This window comes from Schistocerca nitens, chromosome 9, assembly GCF_023898315.1.
Source record: "Schistocerca nitens isolate TAMUIC-IGC-003100 chromosome 9, iqSchNite1.1, whole genome shotgun sequence".
Taxonomy (NCBI): Eukaryota; Metazoa; Arthropoda; class Insecta; order Orthoptera; family Acrididae; genus Schistocerca; species Schistocerca nitens.
The window spans coordinates 45,663,054-45,674,321 of record NC_064622.1 but is presented as its reverse complement, the minus strand read 5'-3'; positions in this window follow the sequence as shown (position 1 = coordinate 45,674,321).

Genomic DNA, 11,268 nt, shown 5'->3' with positions numbered 1-11,268 from the left:
TTTCATACAGAGCGCTACGTAACGTTGCCAATAAGAAAACATAAACAGCCTACTTATACCAGAAAGGCCCGTACAGGACCTGCAACATGCGGTCGTGCATTATCCTGCAAAATGTAGGGTTTCGCAGGGATCGAATGAAGGGTAGAGCCACGGGTCGTAACACGTCTGAAATGTAACGTCCTCTGTTCAAAGCGCCATCAATGCGAACAAGAGGTGACCGAGGCTTGTAACCAATGGCACCCCATACCATCAAGCCGGGTGATACGCCAGTATGGCGATGACGAATACACGCTTCCAATGTGAGTTCACCGCGATGTCGCCAAGCACGGATGCGACCATCATGATGCTGTAAACAGAACCTGGATTCATCCGAAACAAATGACGTTTTGCCATTCGTGCACCCAGGTTCGTCGTTGAGTTCACCATCGCAGGCGCTCCTGTCTGTGATGCAACGTCAAGGGTAACCGCAGCCATGGTCTCCGAGCTGATAGTCCATACTGCTGCAAACGTCGTCGAACTGTTCGTGCAGATGGTTGTTGTCTTGCAAACGTCCCCATCTGTTGAGTCAGGGATCGAGACGTGGCTGCACTATTCGTTACAGCTATGCAGATAAGATGCCTGTCATCTCGACTGCTAGTGATACGAGGCCGTTGGGATCCAGCGCGGCGTTCCGTATTACCCTCCTGAACCCACCGATTCCATATTTTGCTAACAGTCATTGGATCTCGTCCAACGCAAGCAGTAATGTCGCGATACGATAAACCGCAATCGCGATAGGCTACAATCCGACCTTTATCAAAGTCGGAAACGTGAAGGTACGCATTTCTCCTCCTTACAAGAGGCAGTGTTTCACCAGGCAACGCCGGTCAACTGCTATTTGTGTATGAGAAATCGGTTGGAAACTTTCCTCATGTCAGCAAGTTGTAGGTGTCGCCACCGGCGCCAGCCTTGTGTGAATGCTCTGAAAAGTTAATCATTTGCATATCATAGCATCTTCTTCCTGTCGGTTAAATTTCGCGTCTGTAGCACGTCATCTTCGTGGTGTAGCAATTTTAATGGCTGGTAGTCTAATTTGTATTCTTATGCTTAATGTGACATCCGTATCATCATGTTATTTGGTTAAGCATCTATGTAAATGTGTATTCATATATCCTGCCAATTTGTATCATTATAATTACTTTGTGTATGAAATTTTCAATTCAATGTTCTGTTTAAATGCTGTTACATTAAAATAGTATCTGTAGAACTGGCTTATGTATAGGGCACGTAGGTCTGTAATTATGTAATACCTGGAGGGATGCCCCTCCGCTAAGAAAACCTGCAAGGCAGGAATAGAAAAAGTGGACATGGCGGTAGAATGGCAAGAAGTCTTTGCTGCACAGTCAGTCGGTGGTGGCATGCAAATTCTTCACGGCTTGTCTATTGAAGGAGGCAAGGAAAGCAGCAAGACTGGATAATAATGCCTCGGACGTGGAAGAGAAGTGGCTATTTATTCATGGCATTTTATGGTTGGCTCTGAATTACAAAAATTCGGCGCCAAGAAGATAATTTTCAGAACCTCTATACACCAAGATCCGTGAATATATTTGCCGCCTTTACTTTACCCATAGCAGGTAGCCACCGCCGTCATCATCATTATCTCAAGTAATGTTTTAGAATTGTATTGACTCACAGAAATAAGTTACTTCCTTCATTATCGAATGATAATCAGTTTCAGTTCAAGTTTATATTGAGAATCTTGAATCAACCCTTAGTCATTAGCTAGACAGGGTCCTTTTCCTAGCGATACAACATATCCGAGTGTACTGTTTTAGTGATTTGCAAAGTATTTATTACTTCAGTCGTGCTCATTAACTTATGTGGAGTAGTAAATTCCTTATGTGTTCAGTTACTTTTATTTCTGAACTATTCCACGTAAATTTTCATAAGTGAACAGTTAAAGTTTTGCAAAGAAAAGGACTAATTACGTTACTTCTAAAATCGCTATTGAGTATTAAAAATAACTAAATAACACAGTGATCATAATAAATGTTACTGGCCATTGCAGTTTAAGGGCCAACTTAATGAACATCTGCTTTAAAGGCAGGGAAAGTGTTTATATTCAAGTACTTGTGTTGAAAGTGTTTCCGCACTGTGTCTTCACAGAAGTGTTTGGTTCTGATCTTAGTCAAATGGTAGAACAGTTTCTGGGTGCCCTTTCTAAATCTCGAGCCAGTATTACAATTACTATTACAGTAAAATCACTTGCGAATTGCAAAAATCATTTTAACAGCTTTTGTGTTCTTAAAGATTAACTGACAATTGTTCTGGCTATAATAGATTCAGTGGCCCCATGTTTCATGACACACTTACGGCAAAGAAGCAAATGCTACCAAAGAAAACGTACAGTAACAACACTAGCTAATATAATCATTTCAAAATTCATATTATGTCAGTGTCCTCCAATAGTTAATTAGCAAAAGCTCCTCATGGCTATATTACTGGTGCTCCTCCTCTATAATTGATTTCTAATAATGAATATTAGCTTTTTTTTTTACTTAATACAGACAGTGAGTGACTGTGAGAGCCAAGACTATTTTGAGATTCCATCTGTGTTGCTCGTGCCAAACTGCTGTGCCGGCCGCGGTGGTCTAGCGGTTCTAGGCGCGCAGTCCGGAACCGCGCGACTGCTACGGTCGCAGGTTCGAATCCTGCCTCGGGCATGGACGTGTGTGATGTCCTTAGGTTAGTTAGGTTTGAGTAGTTCTAAGTACTAGGGGACTGATGACCACAGATGTTAAGTCCCATAGTGCTCAGAGCCATTTGAATCATTTGAACCAAACTGCTGTTCGAATGCTTGCTCGATTGTGCTACTATGTCGTGTCCTATTTGTAAAACAGATTTTAGTGAAGAGTTAAGTCTTATATGCTAGTCAATTTTCTTAATGAATAGTATAAATACTAGGTACCATTTTGTCTAATTAGGCTGGCGACCGTTTCCCTTTATGTAATTACAATTTACTTTATACCTACCAGAATCTTGGTTCGATTCCCACTAGTTCAACTGTTGCTCCATATCGAACTTATTCTTTTGGATAATGAAAAATTTCCAGTAACACACGATCACGGTCATCCTAACTTCCTTTAATAGGCGTATCATTATCGGTGTCTTACTCTTGTAATGTTATGGGGAAGCGCAGGTGCCTAGTTACCACCGTATCAATGATACGGTGCCCCAGGGCTCCAGGGGTCCCCGACAAGTGTTTGCAAAAATTCGTAAAATGTTTTTAACAATCTCACTCAGGGTGAACGCTTAAGTCGTAGGCCGTACTCTGAACGCCTAATTAACCAGGCGTCCAAATGTTGGCAACACTTAACGTCTCAGATTTCCCGCGGCGCACGTCAGCAGACGGCAATAATTAATATGCATGGGGATCATATCAACCTGTATCGCAACAAAAACAGTGAGTCTTTCAGTGTGTCCAGTGTTTTTGTGTATATCTGGAGTATGGATAGGGAGGAATTTTCGATACCTGCGTATAGCTAAGTGTCGTAATGGTTGAGGTCTCTGCTTGTTCTCACGTTAGCGATGCACCATTTGTAACTGTAGATTGCTGGGTGTCCATTACAAGCTATCGTGTGCCTGTACGGTTACAATAACTCTTATATTATCCCTTCTTCACTCCTCTTTCCGCCCACTGCATATTTCGTGCCACGTTCATATTTTTCATAGCTGTTTTAGTTTGTCTAAGTACGTGCCTCTTGCCGACTTTCACTGGTAATTTGTTTCTCCAGGATACAGTTGTTACTGGACGTGGTGTGGGTTATCTGTTTACGCTTGGGTTCGTACGTGATTAGTAATTTGTAGCGTGTTTTAGAAGATTTGTCGAGTAATGATATATGTTGAAGTGTACGATGCTGTTTCTTTCACATGCAGCTATTTTGGTCGTTGTGACACATTCAGTGGTTATGCACACATTTCGTGTTCACATAAGTATGCATTTACCATCAAGCAGATTCTGCTAGATAGGACTATGGCATCCCCAGTGTTGCAGTTGTAATAGTGGATATAATGTCAATTCGTAGACTGCTGTGACATGGTCTCACATCGAACATAAGTATAGGGTTCACTTACGATTCAATTATTGACAGTTTTTGTGGGCTACTCACTGGTCAACTGATAATTAGGTTTGTGTGACGATATGTATGGCTCTTATGAAATTTGATTACATCGATATGATTTGTAGGTTTTATGTAGTTCAAAGTCCAAGATGTGCTTTGGTTACAATACATTTACTCATAAGTAAATACAATTTAAATTTTGTTGTATTTTGCGTGTTTACTTGGGCGTCATTTATATGAGTCCATTTCGAGTGGGTTGCTGGTGAGGAAGCTGACGTGAACGTTGCTGCCACTGGCCTCTAGTTACGTGTTTGGCGTAGAACTGTGTACGTTAAATGTCGCTTTCTATAACATGCAATTACTTTAGTCATATACGAGACATTGATTATGTACCTGTCTTCTATTTCGCGTAGAAGTGCATTACATTACCTTAAGTTCCACTGCATACGACTCGCGGCACTGCCAGTATTTTGTTGTTGTAATAGTGTATGTATTGCCAACATACACATCGCTGTCACTTATCAACAGTTTACGTCTGATGGAAAAATTACAGTTACTTACGTTTTAATTTGAGCATGATGTGTGGCCTCCTCACTGATCAATTAATAATGTGGCTTGACTTTGACACGATTTGAATGACTGGAAATTTTCTAATTGCTGGCAGATAATGGCTTTTGGTTTTAATGTCATCGAAAGACCTAAGTGTGGACTAGTTACGAGGGCAGTTCAATAAGTAATGCAACACATTTTTTTTCTGAAACAGGGGTTGTTTTATTCAGCATTGAAATACACCAGGTTATTCCCCAATCTTTTAGCTACACAACACTATTTTTCAACGTAATCTCCATTCAATGCTACGGCCTTACGCCACCTTGAAATGAGGGCCTGTATGCCTGCACGGTACCATTCCACTGGTCGATGTCGGAGCCAACGTCGTACTGCATCAATAACTTCTTCATCATCCGCGTAGTGCCTCCCACGGATTGCGTCCTTCATTGGGCCAAACATGTGGAAATCCGACGGTGCGAGATCGGGGCTGTAGGGTGCATGAGGAAGAACAGTCCACTGAAGTTTTGTGAGCTCCTCTCTTGTGCGAAGACTTGTGTGAGGTCTTGCGTTGTCATGAAGAAGGAGAAGTTCGTTCAGATTTTTGTGCCTACGAACACGCTGAAGTCGTTTCTTCAATTTCTGAAGAGTAGCACAATACACTTCAGAGTTGATCGTTTGACTATGGGGAAGGACATCGAACAGAATAACCCCTTCAGCGTCCCAGAAGACTGTAACCATGGCTTTACCAGCTGAGGGTATGGCTTTAAACTTTTTCTTGGTAAGGGAGTGGGTGTGGCGCCACTCCATTGACTGCCGTTTTGTTTCAGGTTCGAAGTGATGAACCCATGTTTCATCGCCTGTAACAATCTTTGACAAGAAATTGTCACCCTCAGCCACATGACGAGCAAGCAATTCCGCACAGATGGTTCTCCTTTGCTCTTTATGGTGTTCGGTTAGACAACGAGGGACCCAGCGGGAACAAACCTTTGAATATCCCAACTGGTGAACAATTGTGACAGCACTACCAACAGAGATGTCAAGTTGAGCACTGAGTTGTTTGATGGTGATCCGTCGATCATCTCGAACGAGTGTGTTCGCATGCTCGGCCATTGCAGGAGTCACAGCTGTGCACGGCCGGCCCGCACGCGGGAGATCAGACAGTCTTGCTTGACCTTGCGGCGATGATGACACACGCTTTTCCCAACGACTCACCGTGCTTTTGTCCACTGCCTGATCACCGTAGACATTCTGCAAGCGCCTATGAATATCTGAGATGCCCTGGTCTTCCGCCAAAAGAAACTAGATCACTGCCCGTTGTTTGCAACGCACATCCGTTACAGACGCCATTTTAACAGCTCCATACAGCGCTGCCACCTGTCGGAAGTCAATGAAACTATACGAGACGAAGCGGGAATGTTTGAAAATATTCCACAAGAAATTTCCGGTTTTTTCAACCAAAATTGGCCGAGAAAAAAAAGTGTTGCATTACTTATTGAACTGCCCTCGTACAATGCACTTATTCATGTCAATATCTTTAATATTTCAGTTAGTTCTTCGTGATCACTTAGGTTTATCACACAAGAGTACTTTTTGAGCGGTGTGCTACTCAGTAAGCTTTTCTGTTTTTTTTCATGTGTATATATACACTCTTGGAAATTGAAATAAGAACACCGTGAATTCATTGTCCCAGGAAGGGGAAACTTTATTGACACATTCCTGGGGTCAGATACATCACATGATCACACTGACAGAACCACAGGCACATAGACACAGGCAACAGAGCATGCACAATGTCGGCACTAGTACAGTGTATATCCACCTTTCGCAGCAATGCAGGCTGCTATTCTCCCATGGAGACGATCGTAGAGATGCTGGATGTAGTCCTGTGGAACGGCTTGCCATGCCATTTCCACCTGGCGCCTCAGTTGGACCAGCGTTCGTGCTGGACGTGCAGACCGCGTGAGACGACGCTTCATCCAGTCCCAAACATGCTCAATGGGGGACAGATCCGGAGACCTTGCTGGCCAGGGTAGTTGACGTACACCTTCTAGAGCACGTTGGGTGGCACGGGATACATGCGGACGTGCATTGTCCTGTTGGAACAGCAAGTTCCCTTGCCGGTCTAGGAATGGTAGAACGATGGGTTCGATGACGGTTTGGATGTACCGTGCACTATTCAGTGTCCCCTCGACGATCACCAGTGGTGTACGGCCAGTGTAGGAGATCGCTCCCCACACCATGATGCCGGGTGTTGGCCCTGTGTGCCTCGGTCGTATGCAGTCCTGATTGTGGCGCTCACCTGCACGGCGCCAAACACGCATACGACCATCATTGGCACCAAGGCAGAAGCGACTCTCATCGCTGAAGACGACACGTCTCCATTCGTCCCTCCATTCACGCCTGTCGCGACACCACTGGAGCCGGGCTGCACGATGTTGGGGCGTGAGCGGAAGACGGCCTAACGGTGTGCGGGACCGTAGCCCAGCTTCATGGAGACGGTTGCGAATGGTCCTCGCCGATACCCCAGGAGCAACAGTGTCCCTAATTTGCTGGGAAGTGGCGGTGCGGTCCCCTACGGCACTGCGTAGGATCCTACGGTCTTGGCGTGCATCCGTGCGTCGCTGCGGTCCGGTCCCAGGTCGACGGGCACGTGCACCTTCCGCCGACCACTGGCGACAACATCGATGTACTGTGGAGACCTCACGCCCCACGTGTTGAGCAATTCGGCGGTACTTCCACCCGGCCTCCCGCATGCCCACTATACGCCCTCGCTCAAAGTCCGTCAACTGCACATACGGTTCACGTCCACGCTGTCGCGGCATGCTACCAGTGTTAAAGACTGCGATGGAGCTCCGCATGCCACGGCAAACTGGCTGACACTGACGGCGGCGGTGCACAAATGCTGCGCAGCTAGCGCCATTCGACGGCCAACACCGCGGTTCCTGGTGTGTCCGCTGTGCCGTGCGTGTTATCATTGCTTGTACAGCCCTCTCGCAGTGTCCGGAGCAAGTATGGTGGGTCTGACACACCGGTGTCAATGTGTTCTTTTTTCCATTTCCAGGAGTGTATGTATTGTTGTGTCACCCTTCATGATACACTGCATCCTTGTGGGCTACTTAGTATCCCTGTGTGTGTTTGTTTCATGGCAGTACACGATACATGATGCATTCGCATATGAATGTTTGCATAATGAACCGTTTCCTTGTGGGCGTGTTACATACGTTCCATATATGTGGATCCTACATTCGGTTTATGCCACGTCTTGGACGTTCATTTTATAGATGTGACATAGTGTATGCCTCTCATCTGTGTACAACTAAGCATTTTATACTTTGACACGACACATAGGTCATGTTCCTTCTTTTTACTTGTTTGTGAGGTATTGTTTACTTCCATTCATCAACTTTTACAGTTATTTTGTCTTACAGTAAGTTATTTCAGGGTTGTGCAGATAATGTGTCCGACTATCCAATAAAAATCATGAATAGTATTTAAAGAATCTTTTAATAGATAGTATAATTTTACAATGTATTGAGTGGAAATTCGTGATGGTATATCTTACATGTGTCACAATGGATGTATCTGTTCTTTCTGTCAAATGTTCGGTGTAAATTCATTTGTAGAGTCTTGCCACTGTTTCTCTTTCTGTTTTAATCTGTTTCTATGTAACTTGATTGATAAGCTGATAATGCTACCTTTAATGTTTTATGCATACAGGCCTGAAGATGACGCACTGAAGCGTTGAAACTGGTAGCGAGAAAATAAAATAAAATCTCAAGGACGGCTGTAGGTGTTTTTTATTTATTTGTCACGACAATAATTACGGTATTTCTCCTTTTCAGTTGAATGAGAACAATCTATACGCATTTATTTCAATATGTGCACGCCGCTCAGACGTTCAAACGTAAATCTGGTGATTATTAGTTCGTTAATAAGTTTACTTGTGAAAGAAATGAGTAAAATAAAGAGAGATTACCCCAGTGGAGCTATGAAAAGAAGAATAAACAGAAGAAGGAGGAAGTTACAAACAAAGTGTCCAATTTTTTTTCATTGTTTCAGCAATCAGATTCTGTGTGTAATTAGTTTTCAATAGTAAGTACCAAAAACTTATCTCTCTCCACGTAAAAAAAACTTCTTTTTTGCAGCTTAGGTCACGTTATGTAGCGTTCTACGCTGTGTAATGTAGGACTCATAAGTATCATTACACGTCGTCGCGAAAATGTGCAACATATAATACTTTTTTTGAATTATGGTAACAAACCACAGGGTTAGTTTAAGGGTGCACACGGGACGCATGTCGCTCGAGAGCAGCGGCGTATGAAAAGTTACTTGTAGGCTAACGTATAGTAGAACAAATTGCACTAGGTAAAAACATCCGAGCAGCACATTCTCTAGATTTGTACACACGCAGTACGCACCTTTATAAGAAAATACATTCCATAATTTTATTTACACAATTTTTCTCATATTAGGTGTTTTTTACGCGCTTTGTGCAGAGTGTATCAATTAAATACATTTTTTATCTTACACAATTAACAAGATGGTGATACATTAAATTTGGTTACAACAGTGAGCTTATATCAGGAAGAGATCTTTTCCAGCCAACACATCTGGTGTGGAGTGGGCGATGAGAGATAAAATCAGTCAATGTAGATTTCATTTAGTACATATTTAATAAAATAGAATTATAATCAATATACTGCGCCATTACTGTATAACCTCGCTAGCGCGAAATCACTCAAGACGAACTCATGCCTACCGCGAAAAAAATTTGGTCCAGGCAGGAATACATTAGTTCTAATAGAAAATTTTATAGTTTAACACGAATTTCGGTTAAGGCGAATTACGAACTCTTTTTCAGTCCGAAGCGTAATCAAATTTCATTTTACCACAAACTTCAAATGTTAAATAATTTTTTCCGAAATGAATGCAAGAAACGTAGGTACAAAGCTAACTACCCATTGTTAACTCCTTTCTAATGTATTGTAGTTCGGGAGCCGCGATTATCTGCGTATACGGTACATTTAACCAAAGATTATGAAAGTATATTTTACAGATATTTGCGCTTTGTCACGCATAATGAAAACAAAATAAGAGCTGATACTTCTGAAAAAAAAAAAAATAGTTCCTTGAGATAACTTGACTAATGCAAAATTCGTTATAAGTAAGGACGATAATCGAATTTTTCGAGAAAGATAGAGTAATTTATGGATTATAGGTCAGTCGAAAACGTTTGAATCAGCGATATAAATTTCAGGATGGTATGTACGATGTGTTGACTTTGCTCTTTACATATTCCCCAAGACCATTAATTTCGCCTTAAAGGTACTACAAATATTTATTTCTAATCTTGATGCGCCTTGGGAAACATCTTTGGTCAATATGCTTACATAGTATTTATTACAACATTCATTTGCCACGAATGGAGAACATGAAAAAGTAGCTCATCAAAGAAAAGAGAGACACATTTTATGTGGAAAAAGACCAGTTACACTGCAGTATATGTACATAAGTAACACTTTGTAAAAGTTTAATATGAACGAACCGTGTATATGTCTCGATATACACCAAACTCAAAGAGGATTACAGGTGGGAAGAGCACAAATACAGAGAGATCAGTCAAAGCACATTGCAGTTTTGCAGCTATTGCAAATAGATATTCGTATGGAATGTTTTTTGAAATCCAATCGCTAACACTCTTTCGTAACACACAGGCGCACCACTATTACGTTCACCGGTACTTCGCAGCGGCGAACTCTATTTTACATTACGTTTTAAAATAAGTGTATACTGTCAAGCTCTGGTGTGGACTTGATCCACCCGGTTCCAAAAATACTTCCCCCGGAGGCGCTGAAACGCCACTCCGGCGTGTTCCGGCCCAAATGAAGCCCTATACACTATTTTATTCACACTTTGACGATCCCTCTATGTTCTGAGGGAATCTCGCCCGTGATGCTTAGAACTTTTCGTGCTGCTTTGAAACATCAGCCAATCTATGCACTGGTGCCGGCCTTTGTGGCCGAGCGGTTCTAGGCGCTTCAGTCTAGAACCGCGCGATCGCTACGGTCGCAGGTTCGAATCCTGCCTCGGGCGTGGATGTGTATGATGTCCTTAGATTAGTTAGGTTTAAGTAGTTCTAAGCTCTAGGAGACTGATGACCTCAGATGTTAAGTCCCATAGTGCTCAGAGTCATTTGAAGCATTTTTTTTATCCACTGGTCATTTGTGTTGCGCTGCAGTATGAGTTACGCCGAGTATGTTTTATTGTTGTTATTATCGCTTTGTTGAGCACTAAGTTGAATTTCTAATATTACCAGACGGGTGAGGAAAGTTTTCCTGGCACATTATCTATTACTTTTTCAACGCCTCAAGGGCACTTAAAAGGAACGTATAACTTAAATAAGTGCCGTATTTTAAATGTCACTCTACTCTTAGTCATAATAACAATGAGCGTGTGGTATTGGTGGCCGGGAGACCCCTCGCGGTGCGGTTCGTCCGCCGCTCCGCAAGTTCTTTGACGCCACTACGGCTACTTGCGGGTGAATGAGGATGAAATAATGATGAAAGACACAGAACACTCAATCATCTCGAGGCAGAGTAAATCCCTGACCCCGCCGGGA